The sequence below is a fragment of the Spinacia oleracea genome, chromosome 2, assembly GCF_020520425.1.
Source record: "Spinacia oleracea cultivar Varoflay chromosome 2, BTI_SOV_V1, whole genome shotgun sequence".
Lineage (NCBI taxonomy): Eukaryota > Viridiplantae > Streptophyta > Magnoliopsida > Caryophyllales > Amaranthaceae > Spinacia > Spinacia oleracea.
In genome coordinates this window covers 65203851-65219047 of record NC_079488.1, presented here as the reverse complement: position 1 = coordinate 65219047, position 15197 = coordinate 65203851, and the positions used below count along the sequence as shown (strand labels likewise).

The 15197-nt window shown below is 34.7% G+C and overlaps 1 long non-coding RNA gene across 1 annotated transcript; it reads left to right on the top strand.

Annotated features, from left to right (window-relative positions):
• Positions 1-788: 788 nt before the first annotated feature.
• Positions 789-15179, top strand: LOC110800679 (uncharacterized). The gene is made up of 3 exons (XR_002536714.2): positions 789-952; positions 14097-14301; positions 14893-15179. It is a non-coding gene; the product is annotated as an uncharacterized lncRNA (long non-coding RNA).
• The last annotated feature ends 18 nt before the right edge of the window (positions 15180-15197 follow it).

Sequence of the window (15197 nt, the reverse complement as noted above, 5' to 3'; positions counted from 1 at the left end):
GGTTAAGGACTTTTTCATATACAGACCCTCGAGCTTAACACACAGACCTTGCGCGGTTTCCTCCTCCGCGACCTCGGTGATGATATCGTCAGCAAGACACAACATAATAGTCGAGTGTGTCTTCTCCTCCAAAACGGCCATCTCATCGGTGATTGGATCTGTCGCCTTCCTAGAAATCGGCGCCCACAACCCTTGTTGTTTTAACAAGGCTAGCATATTGATTCGCTATAAACTGAAACTATTACTCACAGTAAATTTCTCGATTTTCACGTTAATACCAGACATCTTTCTCAACGAAATTTCAAACCCTAAAATAGATCCAGCTCTGAAACCAGTTTGTTATTACGGAAACAAAGAAAGATTAAAAATGTAAATGAAGAACGTGGAGATTCAATTAACGTGGTTCACTAACAATGTGTTAGCTACGTCCACATGCAGAGGGGAGGAAAGTTTTATTGATCTTGAGGAGTACAGATTACAGTACACAATTAGGTTATGACATAGAGAGTTTATATAGTACTCTCTAGATAGATGTGGAAAAACCCAGAAATTGGCCCAATACAGATAACCCTAGTCCAAAATAATAGATATCGTAAAGTTATCTCCATGTTAGGGCTTTGCAGTAAGGGACTTGACGGATTCAAGGCATTATTTTAACATCTATCTTTGTATAAAAATTAGTTTTGCATTAATATTTTTGCCTAATATGCCCCTTATTTAGGTTATTATTTATCATATTGCCACACCATAACTTTTGACCACGTGTCTTTTTCTTTGGAAAACAAATAGTCAAATACTCTTGTTGAATTGTTTTCTAGATTCCTCTTCAAGAGTATGCGCCTACACTGAGCACCAAATCGTGCATCTCATCCGCATCTCATCTATTTTCTGCGAATCTGATGAATCTCAGGAGTAATTTGGGCTTCGTCAGTTCGGATTTCTAAGTTTCTAGGTAAATCCTTTTTTCCACAACATGAATTCACTGTTTTGGGTTTAATCCGATTTCTTCAATTTTATCTGAATTTTGGATCTTTGGTGCAAATATATTTGTGAGATTGTTCATGAATGGTCAAGCAATAGGAAAACATTTGTAATTTTAGTTAAATTGAGTTTTGGGGTGTATTGTTGATTTGTCAGTCATCCAAATCCCGTCGTTATTTTTTGTGAAATTAATTCATTGGGTACTCCCTCCGTCCCGGAATACTTGACCTGTTTTTCTTATCGGGCCGTCCCTTAATACTTGACCTGTTTCTAAAAATGGAAATATTCTAACAATATTATATTATTTCTCACTCCACCCCTATTAACCCACCTACCTCCTACTCCATACAAAAAATAATTAAAAATTCAACCCCTACTCTCTCCCAACTCCACCCCTTCACACATTTCCCACTAACTACATTAAAATAATACCCCACTATCAACTACTACCTATTAAATTAAATAAGTCAATTCAAGTCCCTTAAACTCTGTGCCGGTCAAACCGGGTCGAGTATTCCGGGACGGAGGGAGTAGTATTTATTCTGGGTAAAATTTGATGAAAAGAATCTAAATTTCAGTGTCCATAATTTATTTTCTTTCTCTTTTGTTCGATCTGTATGACTGTATGTGCATGTAGGGGGCGGACCCAGAAATTCATAAATGGGGGTCCAAAAAATTTTGTGATTTGCTTTTTAATTTCTCATATTTGCTCTTTATAGAGGGTTAAAGGTGAGAGGTAAGTACTCGAAATAATAAAAATGTTAGGCAAATTTCCCAAAAAGGACCTTTTATAACTCAAATTTTGCGAGAAATAACCTTATATAATTTTTTTTGTGAAAACACACCTTAAATTAATTTTTTTTGCGAGAAAGGACCTAAGCGAAGTTTCCGTCATTGACTGAGCTTTTCCGGCCATTGACTTGCACGTGTGGCTTACGTTGGCTAAAGACATTGATTTTCCCGAGTCTTGAATTTTCAAACTTGATTTTATTTCGATTTTTTTTTCAACTTTAGGTTTTATAAAGCTTAGAATTTTGGAGGAAAATTGGGTGTGATAAGCAAAATAAAGTCACATGCGCTTCTCACGTGCAAGTCAATGGTCGAAAAAGCTCAGTCAATGCCGGAAATTTCCTTTTGGTTGTCTTTCGCAAAAAAAAAAATTACATTAAGGTGTGATTTCACAAAAAAAAAAAAAAATATATATATATATAAGGTCCTTTCTCGCAAAAAAATTAACATTAAGGTGTGATTTCACAAAAAAAATTATATAAGGTCCTTTCTCGCAAAATTTGGGTTATAAAAGGTCCTTTTTAAAAAAATTGCCAAAATGTTATAATAAAATATGTGGAGGATTTTTGAACTTTAATTTTGGATTTTCATAGAAATAAAACTCAACACCTAGTCCAAACTGCAAACAATAACTTGGCGCAATTTCAATTTAAAATGAAAAAAACGAGTTTTTCATACTTTGAATGAGATTTACTTTATTACCATAATTACAACTAGAAGTATATCATATGAAAAATACAAAAGATTTTGAAGAAAAAATAACATTACTATTTTTTTTGTGTTTTTGTAAAAGCAAAATCCTGAACCATTATAGAAAAAAAAAAGCGATGAAGAAAAAAAATAAACATAAAGAATTTAGATGATCAACGAAGGGCATACGCATGGCTTGTGCGAGGACCAGCGCTGCTTGGCTTTTCGTGCAGGCCAAGCAAGCTGGTCGGCTTTCTTTCTTAGCAAGCAAAGCAACCGACCAGCATACGGTAATTAGGGGTTTTGGTTTTTTGGTATATTTTCCTAACTTTCCTAAAATTGAAACATGAAAGTTTACGGTAATTAGTCATAATCAATATCGGGTTCTATTTCAATTTTAGGAAAGTTTTGGAAAATATACCAAAAAACCAAAACCCCTAATTACCGTATGCTGGTCGGTTGCTTTGCTTGCTAAGAAAGCAAGCCGACCAGCTTGCTTGGCCTGCACGAAAAGCCCAGCAATGCAGGCCCTCGCACAAGCCATGCGTGTGCCCGCACGCGAGCAAGGCACATCATTGATGGCCCATGCACGCTGACCAGCAGGGCTGGCCTTGTGGCTTGCGTGCAGTGCTCGGCCCATAGGCGTTGGCCAGCAGCGCTGACAATTGTGGCTGACGCGTTGTGCCATGGCCCACGAGCGATGGGTCGTTGCTTCGTGCAATGGTCTGTTGCTCGTTTCGTGCTTCCGATTCGTTTTTCCGATTCCAGGATTTATTTCCTATTCGAACAATATTTACGTTTCCGTTAATATTTTCGATTCCGACAATATTTCCAATTACGATAATATTTCCGTTTAAATTAGTATTTCCGATTCCGGCAATATTTCTATTTTCGACTAATATTTCCGATACGAACCATATTTCCGTTTCCGGCAATATCTTCGACTTCGATAATATTTATATTTCCGTTATGAACCATATTTCCGATTCTGGTAATATTTCCTTTCCGGAAAATATTCTTTCTTTGCCTTTTGACAGTTTGTTTAGCTCCTACTGAAACCAACATCCGTCATTTCCGAATATCCATAATTAGAGTATTTATTGAATATAATATTCAACTAAATACTTGATCCTTTCACGTACTATTTGTGTGACCCTACGGGTTTAGTCAAGAGTAAGTCGTGGCATTAATGATATTTATCCCACTTGAACAGAAGCGGCCTCTAGCTAGTCATTCAAATCACTTGATCTCACTAAATGATTAACTTGTTTAATTAATACTGAATCGCATTTATTAGACTTAGCATTAAATGCATTAAATGCAAACTTGGACCAAGGGCATTATTTCCTTCAGTCTCCCACTTGTCCTTAGGGACAAGTGTGCATTTCCTAATTCTTTTGTCGCTCGATGCCTGCTCATGAACATAAGGTGAGACTGGTCATCCTTATTACGTTCAGAGGTATTCCTCGATGTCAGAGTTCAACTGGTTAAATAAACAGATAATCATAGCCTATGATTCATCTGAGCACGGCCATGCATTTTACAGTTTCTGGCTCTCCGAGTGGCCTTTATACAACTTTTGGCATCTCTTCCCGATTTATGGGAGGACAATCTCAATCTTGTGATCTTGAGATTAGACTTCGTTTGATAGGTGATTACCCGAGCGCTGCCGTTATGGTCTCCTTTTACGGTGTGATGGTTAACAGCGTCAAAGCAACCAGTTCTCAAACAAGTAAGCTCAAATCACTTAGGTATTAAGGATTAGTGTCTAATAAGATAATGAAATTTACTTATGACAGATTTTCATCTCTTACAGTAAAGTTTCATAGGTCTTGTCTGATACTAGTTTTGTCAAGTAAGTATCTATGCAAATGATTGCGACATTGACATGTCTTCATAGTTCAAGAAATATAACTACTAGTCATCTTGCACTCTAGTTGTCTAGCGTTTTCTATGCGTCCACCTTTATAGAAAACTTCTGACTAGGGACCATTTTCAACTTTTGACACTCAAGTTCACTTGATAGACATTTCTTAGTCACATGACTGGTCCTGACAGTCTATCTTGAATATATTGTCAAATTTAAAGGACTCATCATTTAATACTAAACCAAGATTAAATGGAATATGAAAATTCATTTCATATATGATAAATGTTCAACCCGAGTGTTTTATAACCATGGGCCTCCAACCCATCTTTAAAACATTTAATGGATTTCAAAACTATGTTTGATTTCCAATGCTACAACGTGAGTGTTGCTTCTCACTTTTTGCATAGGTTTAGTTATCATGCTTTGCCAATCTTAATATCCTTTTCATCGATTGTCTTTCGAGATAGAATGATAAGATCTTTTGAGTATGTTTATTTCGTGATCTAGTCTTTGTTGCTTCAATGGTGGTTCTACACATTTTTCAATGAAGAACCATCTAGTCAGCAGACATGTGATTCACATAAGTTCAGTGAAGAACTCTTTAACTTAAACAACTCAATTTCATTGCCTCTTATGCAATAAATACTTTACTTCAACTGTATAGGTTGCTAGTGATGCTTTGTTTGGATTTGCTTATCCATGAAGTTGTGGAAGACTTTCCAGTTGTATCTTAGAACATAGAAATTAATATTTAATTTCCCATGCAACAACTCGTGGTCTTCAATCCATGTTGCCATTTCAAACACGATGTGTTTTAGCTCGTCCTTGCCAATGTTTAACTCCCAAGGGATCTTGCTTTATCCTTTTCCAGTGTTTATGCGTGTAGCATCAATATCTAGCATATCTTCATTTCCTTGAATCAAGAACTATTCCTTATTTTTTTTTCAAGTACCACAGGATTTTCTTGATCTCAATCTAGTTGATCTTTACTTAGATCAATAGAGATTGGTACATGTTCGTTTGTGCCTAAAGAGCAATCCTCGTATTATATCATACATGATAAATTCTTTTGCAGAATGATTCCCAGTTGAATTTTATTCATGTGACTTTAGCTCATTCAGTTCCAATAGATACTGAATCCAGCTAAATTCTTTAATATATAATAAAGGTGAAGAATCTAATCTAGACTCTTTGATGTTTAACTTAGTAAATGCTTATACACAGTTCAAACATTCATTACTTAGATTTATTCATATGGGTCGAATATCTCCAATGGAGTCTTTCATGTTTGATTTAGTAAATGCCATTACTTAATCTAAAACAATATTCTATGATCTTCGTTAATAGATATTAATACCCAGTGTGTAATAAGTTTCGCCTTGGTCCATCGTTGATAAATAATTTCAAATTTAAGTCATTAGCATTCGAATGTTATTTTACAATGGTGAGATATGTGTGATACACATAGGACCGATTGAGTTTTACGTACTCCCACTAAAATTCTTATTCATCCATAAGAATCATGTATATTTTATGAAACTAAAATACTTATTAGCTTCACTAAAATACAGTTCCAATTCCCAGTTGTTTGCCTAAATCCGTACTTGGATTTCATAAGCTAGCATTCATTTCAAGCATTATTTGGATCCGCAAATCCTATTACATTTCATGTACATAGTTTCTTCCAACATTTTATTGAGGAATACGTTTTGTCATTCAATTACATATGTACCAATACGCAATTATTGCTTAATTTATAGACTTTATGATTATGCATAAGGTTTTAACACAATTCACATCGTGAATCTACTTGTAACATTTATCAACTAATCTAGTTTTGTGTGACAACACAATTCTATGTTTTGGTGGTTTTTATCCTTAAAACCAATTTGCAACCAATAGGTGTAAACCAATTTTGCAAATCAACAAAATGTCAATTTTGTCATCGAAACATTGATTCTGTTTTATGGCCTTTAACCATTTAAAACATTGATTCTATATATGTCCTCTAACCATTTTAAGGAATTTTGGGTCTCGTCATAGCTTTCTTACAAGTCATAAATCATTAATCTTCATGATAATAGTTTGACTGCAAGTTGTAGGTTTCTTAGAAGAATATCATAGCTTTAGCGACCTGAACTCTATGCCTACATGGGTATAGAAAATCAAACAATAGAATATCAATAGCCACTTGGAAGTCCTTTGAATATTCTATTCTCCTTGAAACACTTGTAAAGTCTTCTAAGATATGTCTATTCTTTAAATCCATTTCTAAATTCCTAAAAGAATAAGTATTCGGATTTTCTGAAGAACTTCTAAAAGTCTTCGGAACGTCCGTTTATGTTTGTTGTTCGCCTCGATGACTTTCGAGGTCTATTTTCTCCCACTTGTCATTTTGGAAACGAATCTCCAAAAGGACACTATTTCGAGAAAACAAACATTACGTTCTCAAAAATTCGTTGTAGAAATAATACCCTTGTGTCTCATGTGAATAAATCACAATGAAACATATATCTATACTTGGGCCTTAGTTTGTTGAATAACAAACACTAAGCTCCCACTGAGTTTAGGAACTCTTAGATATATTTTTTTGAAAAGATATTCTTAAATTACTTTTCAATAGCTCTAACGAATTTGGTTTAGTTTGGTGGTGGTTGAGCTTCGTTTAGAAATTCTAGGAAACCGTTTATGATTCATCATTGGTCGAATCAAGTATTAATTGACTTCGATCATTCCAATTTAGATATACCATATCTTATGGAGTTTGATCGTGAAATTACAACACACAATCATTGATGATCATTCTTGGCCTAAGTAATCATCAACATGATCTAACCTAGATCTTTATGATTTCTTGCCAAGTGACGATTTTATACTTTTCTATGACTCTTTGAACTAGCCAAACAGATTCAAACTTATATCACATCTAGGTGAAATAATAAAGTCATAAAATCTTTCTTTAGCTTTAAACTCTATTTTCTAGGAGTTCTAACAATAGTTCCTTTCTTTTTGTTACTTTCAACAAGTAAGACTAGCTTGTCTTCAATTATCTAGAATCACTCAACTTTCAAAAGTTCATCAAAATGGAGCTTTAGAATGTTATCTTGTTTATATGGTCTAAGTAACAATGCCAAATATTAGTGGAACTCAAATCAAGGGTTTGATTTGAACCTAGAAAATTTTTATTGTTTAAAGAATTGTTTTTTTTAATCAAGCATACATCACACAACCTAAAATGACCATTTTTCATTCAATTAAACAAACAAAAATTGTTTTTGTTTTGTTTGAATGTAAGTATTTCTGTGTTTGAAACAGAAATTTAGGTATGCCAATTATGGAACAAAATAGGCATTAAGTTCCAGCCTATAAAGGACTTTAAACTAACCAGATGACCCTACAATTAATGTAGCATTGCCATGCTACATTTCCCACTTGTAGGTCATTAGTGTAGCCTAGCTTCCATTGTTTGAGTTATTACTGAAGTAAGAACCTCAAGCGGTATATGATACCAAGGAAGTTTGATTGCTAGGTCACTTTTCTTTCAACGTTAACTTTTAGGTAGAAACGGAATCGTAAGTTCCTTTCATTTGTTCCTTGTTTTCCTATTTCTTGTACCCGTTCTCATAGTCTTAAGAATTGAGTTCTCTAGTTTTGACTTTTTTACTTTGTTAGACATGTCCAATGTCACTCCAACAAAGGTCTTACCGTTTTATGTTGAATATTTTGCTTCAACTAGATGATCTTACCAGAAGCTTCTAAAGTTCTAAGCATCTATCTATTCGAATGTCTAGGAACTAGACTCATTCGAGAATTAAATGGACAAAGATATTAAGTTGTTAACCATTGGTAAAGTTGAGTGTTAAACTCAATGTTTTATGATCTCAAAACTACATTGTATTTTGAATCCACAAGCACCAATTGGTTTGACATTCGACTTTGTTAGTCGAAAACAACCATAAAAGTCTCTATAAGAAACGTACATTTTAAATTGCTCATTTTCTCTCATTTCCGTGAATCGTTTCTTGGATTCACTACCAATCGAGTAAATTTATTGGTACCTTTCTAAAACATTGCGGTGGAAGATATTTATAAACAATAATTAAAACATACATTGAAGCATGCAAAGTCTAAACATTTATCATTAGTAATAACTTGAAAATTAAAGCAATCATGCAATTTAAACAAGTCATTGGCATTTTATTCGAAATTATTGTTCCGGCAGGTGTGAATAAAATGAATCCAAGATCCTCACAGTCATTAAAGAATTAAGCATGCTTTGGCTTGTCTTAATCTAAAATATTTTAGGTAAGCAATTCCATTGCTAATAGTCTATAACCTACTCTTGGTTGATAGGTACGTCTAAGAACTTATTAGGAAAACCTATCCCATTTGCCACGATATAAAAGGACTCGTTGCATATATCGTTGAGTTTAACCAAAATCAACTTGTACTCACAATTCATTGTGTACATCAACTTTTTAGCATCAAGAAGTGACACCTCGCTTTACCTAAAAATGTACTCACAATTGAATGGTGTACCTTACCCCAGTAAAATCAAGAAATGACACCTCGCTTTGGCGGAAACCTATCACTAACTTGACATAAAGGTGAGAAAGTAAGTGTTATTTTGGAATGACACCTTTTAACTCAATTTTAAACTTTGGAACTTAAGGCTTTTACTATGTTGGTTAGATTTTAAGTGAACTAAAATCCTTAATCATGCAACATAAGCAAGCCATAATCTCATGCATAATATCAAAACATATTTAAAGCAATAAATATCTTAAAACATGCATAAGATAAAATTTGTGATCTGGTATGGCCCGACTTCATCTTGAAGCTTCAATCTTCAAACTCCGTCTTGAAAATGGATTGGAAACTCCATTCTTCGAATTTCACCATGGGAGGCGTCATTTTCACCAAATAGGATTTTGCAATAATTAAACTAATTACAACAAGTTGATGGTACGCATACCATATTTAAATAAAAATCATGGTACTTTTGACCATATTTTACATTCAAATTTAATGGTACACATACCATATTTTCTATCCTATTTGGGTCATACTAGTCACTTTCCGCAACCTGCAAAACAATATATTTGCAATATACCATTCACCCATTCATTTATCAATGAATGGCCCACTTAACAAGTTAGCAGAAAAATATGCATCACATAAATATTTGCAACAACTAATCAAGGTTCCAACAATCTACACATTATTCAACCTTATTAGTTCTAATCGAGTTTATTAATCCTAAGGTAACAAGAACCTAATCAAGAGTTTAACCATTCATGAATATATAAAAGCTCCCACTCAAACCAAGAATTATATGCTTTACCAATTTTTTAAACATAAAAATGTATTTCCAAGTCTAATGGGAAACCATAGATTTAATTAAAAATTTAAAGCTCGAATATTTAATATTTTAAATCCCTTTTGATTAATTTTAGTTGATTAAAATAAATTAATCATAATTTATTCAAGGTTTTAATTTTATTAAATAATTAATATAAAATTAATTATAATAATTAAACTAAAAAAATTAAATTCCGAGAAAAAAAATTACAAGCACGAAATTAAATTTAATTAAATTCGTCACTTAACGAAAATTACATCGTACGTTGGGCAAAGGCAAGGCAACGAGCACGAAGCCCATTCCCGCCTAGCCCATACGTGCGCACAACATCGCATCGCAGCGCAGCAGTGAGGCACAAGACCATCGCTCGCTGGGTTGCTCCAACGCTCGCTGGTGCGAGGCATCGCTCGCTGAGTGGCTTGCCTTGGTCGTGCAGTGCATCGCAGCGCAGCAAGCATCGCACGAGGCAGAAGCATCGCTCGTTGGCGCCCATGTGCTTGTATGCACATGCAGTGCGCCTAGCCGAGGCCAGCGCCCACCTTGTTGTTGCGCGCACAGGCAACAAGCACGCAAGGCAGCGCACACAATTACACAAGTGTGACGCCCCGTGCTGCTTGTTTTGCCTCGTTCCTCGCCCTTCCTCGTTCACTCGCACACAGCATACATGCGCACAGGTCGTAGCCCATATGCGCGTGCCTGTGCCTTGCTCATTGCTATGGTACTGTATGGGCGATAAGCTCCCTTGCTCGTCGTCGCATGCCCGCACTTTTGCAACACCCCTTAGGGGTAACACTCGGCTTTCCGTTGCTTCGTGCGTGCAAGTTTTGTGAACGCATTTATAAAATCAAAAAATTATAACTTTTCAGAATTTATGACAAATTAATAAATCATATTAATTTCATAAATATTTAGGCGATTAATCGAAAATTCATTAATTGAAACAATTTTTTCGATTACATAAACCTTAGGGATTAAAACATAGTTCATAAAATTTTAAAGATTCAAACTTTAACAAATTTTAGGTGGTCTTTTAAACATAAGATCCCAATTAAATTACTAATTAATTATGGAAAACGAAACAAAATCTAATTTATTCGTAATTCAACAAATTAATTATAATTACAAATTAGGTAGCTAATTAACGAATTTAAAAACTTAAAATTGTTTATCTTATGCAGTAGGTCTTTTATTAACTCAAGATTATTAAACAAGGTTCGCAAAAAGTAATTTTTAATATCATTAAAATTATAACTATGCACCCGAAAAACTAAAACCTCCGAAGAGTCATAGTTAGGCTTCGAATTTGGAAAATCTGGGTTCGGCACAAAATCTTTGATTTTAGTCAAAATTTTGAAACGTCGTTTACATGCGGAATTCACTATAAAAAACATAAGAATCCGAGCATTATTGACAAAACTGCCGAAAATCCTGCGAACATATTAATTAATAATCGCATGAATTTGCAATTAATTATACCAAATTAATTCACCCCTTTAATTCTTTACAAATTTATAAGATGAATCCATATTCATTTAAATGATTATGCAATTTTTTAGAGGTTCGTGATACCACTGTTAGGTTATGAACAATCTAATGTCATGCGGAAAAACCATAAATGCCAAGATCCAAATTAAATGCACATAATCATTTAGCATAATTTAGTGAACACACTTTGTGATGCGTGCCTTCCCTAGCTGCTCCTGAACCGAACAAGAACGAGTTAGAACGCCAAACGGCGTTCCTTCGTAGAAAGTCCACAGCACGTTCGGATCCGCCTTAGATCGTACCAACTAGGATATAATATAAGGTTTATAAATTTCAGGTTCTCACTTTAATGTGATGAGCAAAGAGAATTGAATTGTGTTTCAATTGATGTGTTTTAATTTATGACCATAAGCCATGTATTTATAGGAAATAGGAAAAACCCTAGGTGCCAAAATCCTAGCACGGTTTTAGGAAAGTTTAGGAAAATATACCAAAAAACCAAAACCCCTAATTACCATATGTTGGCCAGTTGCTTTGCTTGCTAAGAAAGCAAGTCGACCAGCTTGCTTGGCCTGCACGAAAAGCCCAGCAGCGTTGGCCCTCGCACAAGCCATGCGCGTGTCGGCCCGCGAGCAAGGCACAACATTGTTGGCCCATGCGCGCTGACCAGCAGCGCTGGCCTTGTGGCTTGTGTGTTGTGCTCGGCTCATAGGCGCTGGCCAGCAGTGCTGGCTGGCGCGCTGTGCCATGGCCCACGAGCGATGGGTCGTTGCTTCGTGCAACGGTTAGTCGCTCGTTTCGTGCTTCCGATTTGTTCTTTCGATCCCGGAATTTATTTCCGACTCGAACAATATTAACGTTTCTGATAATATTTCCGATTCCGATAATATTTCCGATTTCGACAATATTTCCGATTTCGATAATATTTCCGTTTCCGGTAATATTTTCGATTCCGACAATATTTCTATTTCCGATTTATATTTCCGATACGAACCATATTTCCGTTTCCGGCAATATATTCGACTTCGATAATATTTATATTTCCATTATGAACCATATTTCCATTTCCGGTAATATCTCCATTTCCGGAAAATATTCTTTCTTTGCTTTTTGACAGTTCGTTTAGCTCCCACCGAAAACAACATCTGTCATTTCCGAATTTCCATAACTAGAGTATATATATATATATATATATATATATATATATATATATATATATATATATATATATATATATATATATATATATATATATATATATATATATATATATATATATATATATATATATATATATATATATATATATATATATATATATATATATATATATATATATATATATATATATATATATATATATATATATATATATATATATATATATATATATATATTCAACTAAATGCTTGATCCGTTAACGTACTATTCGTGTGACCCTACGGGTTCAGTCAAGAGTAAGTTGTGCCATTAATTATATTAATTCCACTTGAACTGAAGCGGCCTCTAGTTAGGCATTCAGATCACTTGATATCACTGAATAATTAACTTGTTTAATTAATACTGAAACGCATTTATTAGACTTAGCATTAAATGCAAACTTGGAGCAATGGCATTATTTCCTTCAGGATGGTAATAATTCAATGTTCCCTTTGGCTTGGGCTATTTGTGAGGTTGAGAGCAAGGACACATGGAGTTGGTTTCTATAACTGCTAGCTACTGATTTAGGCACTAGTAAAGGAGCAGGGTATACATTCATGTCTGACCAACAGAAGGGTTTACTTGCATCTGTTGCAACTGTGTTTCCACAAGCTGAAAGTAGGGTGTGTGCAAGGCATGTGTACTGTAACTTTAGGGGAGTGTTTGGTGGTGGTTTATAGTTCAGAAAACAGTTCTGGATTATTGCAAAAAAAATAACACAGTCAATCACTTCAAGGAAAACATTGAAGTAATGAGGGGTATTTCTAATTAAGCTGCTGAAGATCTAATGAAAAGGAACAACAAGAAATGGTGTAGGGCATTCTACACTCCACTATCTTGTTGTGACAGTGTAGATAACAACATGAGTGAGGTGTTTAATGCATACATATTGAGTGCAAGGCACAAGCCTATTATTACCATGTTCGGAAGATATCAGAGCTAAAGGGTTTGATGGAAATGCTGCATAAGAAAAGAGATTTCATTGGGAAAAAATAATAATGCTTTGTCTCATGATACAAATTCAGCTAGAGAAACACAAAATTTGGGCTAGGGGTTGGAATGCATACTGGGATGGCGGGTTTTGCTATGGAGTAAGAGAAGGTGCAACACAACTTAAGTGTGTGGTAAATATGAATCAATATACTTGCAGTTACAATGCAGGGCAGGTGAGTGGAATTCCATACAAACATGCAATTGTTGCTATATGGAATAAAGTAGACCATCCAAAACAGTATGTGAATGCCTATTTCAGCAAACAGGCCTACATGAAGGCATATGAATTTTTTTGGAGCCTTTAAATGGTCCTCAAGAATGGCCTACTTCTGATAGCATTGTTGTGGCTCCAAATGTGAAAAAGGGGCAGACCTAAAACAAAGAGGATATATGGTGCTGGAGAGGTGACTGCATCTGGTAAGCTTAAGAGAACAGGTTGTGCCATGAGATGCAGCTTATGTGGTGTGTCGGGCCACAACAAAAGGGGTTATAAGAATGCCCCTAAGCAACCACAAAACCATTTGGGTCATCATAATCCAGAGCAACCCACAGCACAACAACCACGGTCAACTATACCAATGCACAATAGGGGTGTAGGTATTTATACCTACCCTAATGTGTAACAAAGAATAGCTATTGTAATTCATTCAATACACTAAACATATTTTTGTTTTGTTACTTTACATGTACGGTAATTAACTTGTTCCTAATTTGTTTCTTATGTAGCCTATAACACAACATTTCCCCACACCACAGAGACAAAGAGCTGCAGCTTTCTATTCTGATCATGGGGGTGAGCAAACCATCTACTCCTTCCCTGCACAAGATTTTCCATTGTCACATACTCAACCAAGTCAAGGACAACACACAATATCAAGCCAAGCATTGTAGGATCTTGCAACAACTAGAAGATTGGAAAACAGATCTTGAGGTAAGATATTATTGATATTAAATTCTTCATTACATAAGTATAGATCATTACATTACTTACCTATCCACTTGACTTAAAACAAACCAAATAAAAAAAACAGAACCACTAGGATTACAACCCACACTTTACATTTCACACTAACAGGTCTTTTCATCTTGCTCATCACATAATGTAACTCTCTCTTCCATGAATATTGGTTAGCTTCACTAAGTTTAATCCCAAAACTATCAACTTCAGCAGCAAGGCTTTGTTTATCTTGCATTAACCCTAATATGGCATTTGTTTGCCAAGTTGTGGGTTCTTGTTCATCAATCCATCTAAAAAATATGCAACCCCTTCTGTTTAGTTCAACTTCATAATCTGGACATGAAATAAACCTCCTTCAACGATTTTCTTTTGTCCATGCCTTTTGAATGGACACTGACAGTCCACAATAGCACCTCTTTGTGTGTGAATTATCACCACTGGTGAACAAAGACATAACTCTATTCATCATACTGCAATTAAATTACTGTTTTAATTACTTATTCCTAAATATGTTTAAGTATTGTTAAAATAAGCTAACTTAAATGGATTTACAAAAAATGGCAGAGAAATACCTTTTTTCTTGAGAAGAGTCAGCTATGGTGAAGCAACAGAGATAGAACACAAAGATGATGATGGAGAAGAATGATTTTTTTTAAGTGTTTAATTGTTGTTGTGTACATTAAATGTTAAATGCTCTATTTTTTTGAGAGCTCCAACGACTAGTTTTTAGAAGAAGAAAAAAAGCCAACTTAAATGAGTTTCCCTTTATTAATAAATTGTCTACATGTAAAAGTAACCGTTTTTTTTTCATTTTGTGGCTTTTATTTTAGTTTTCCTTTAATTTTAATGCTTTTAAACGGATGTTAGTA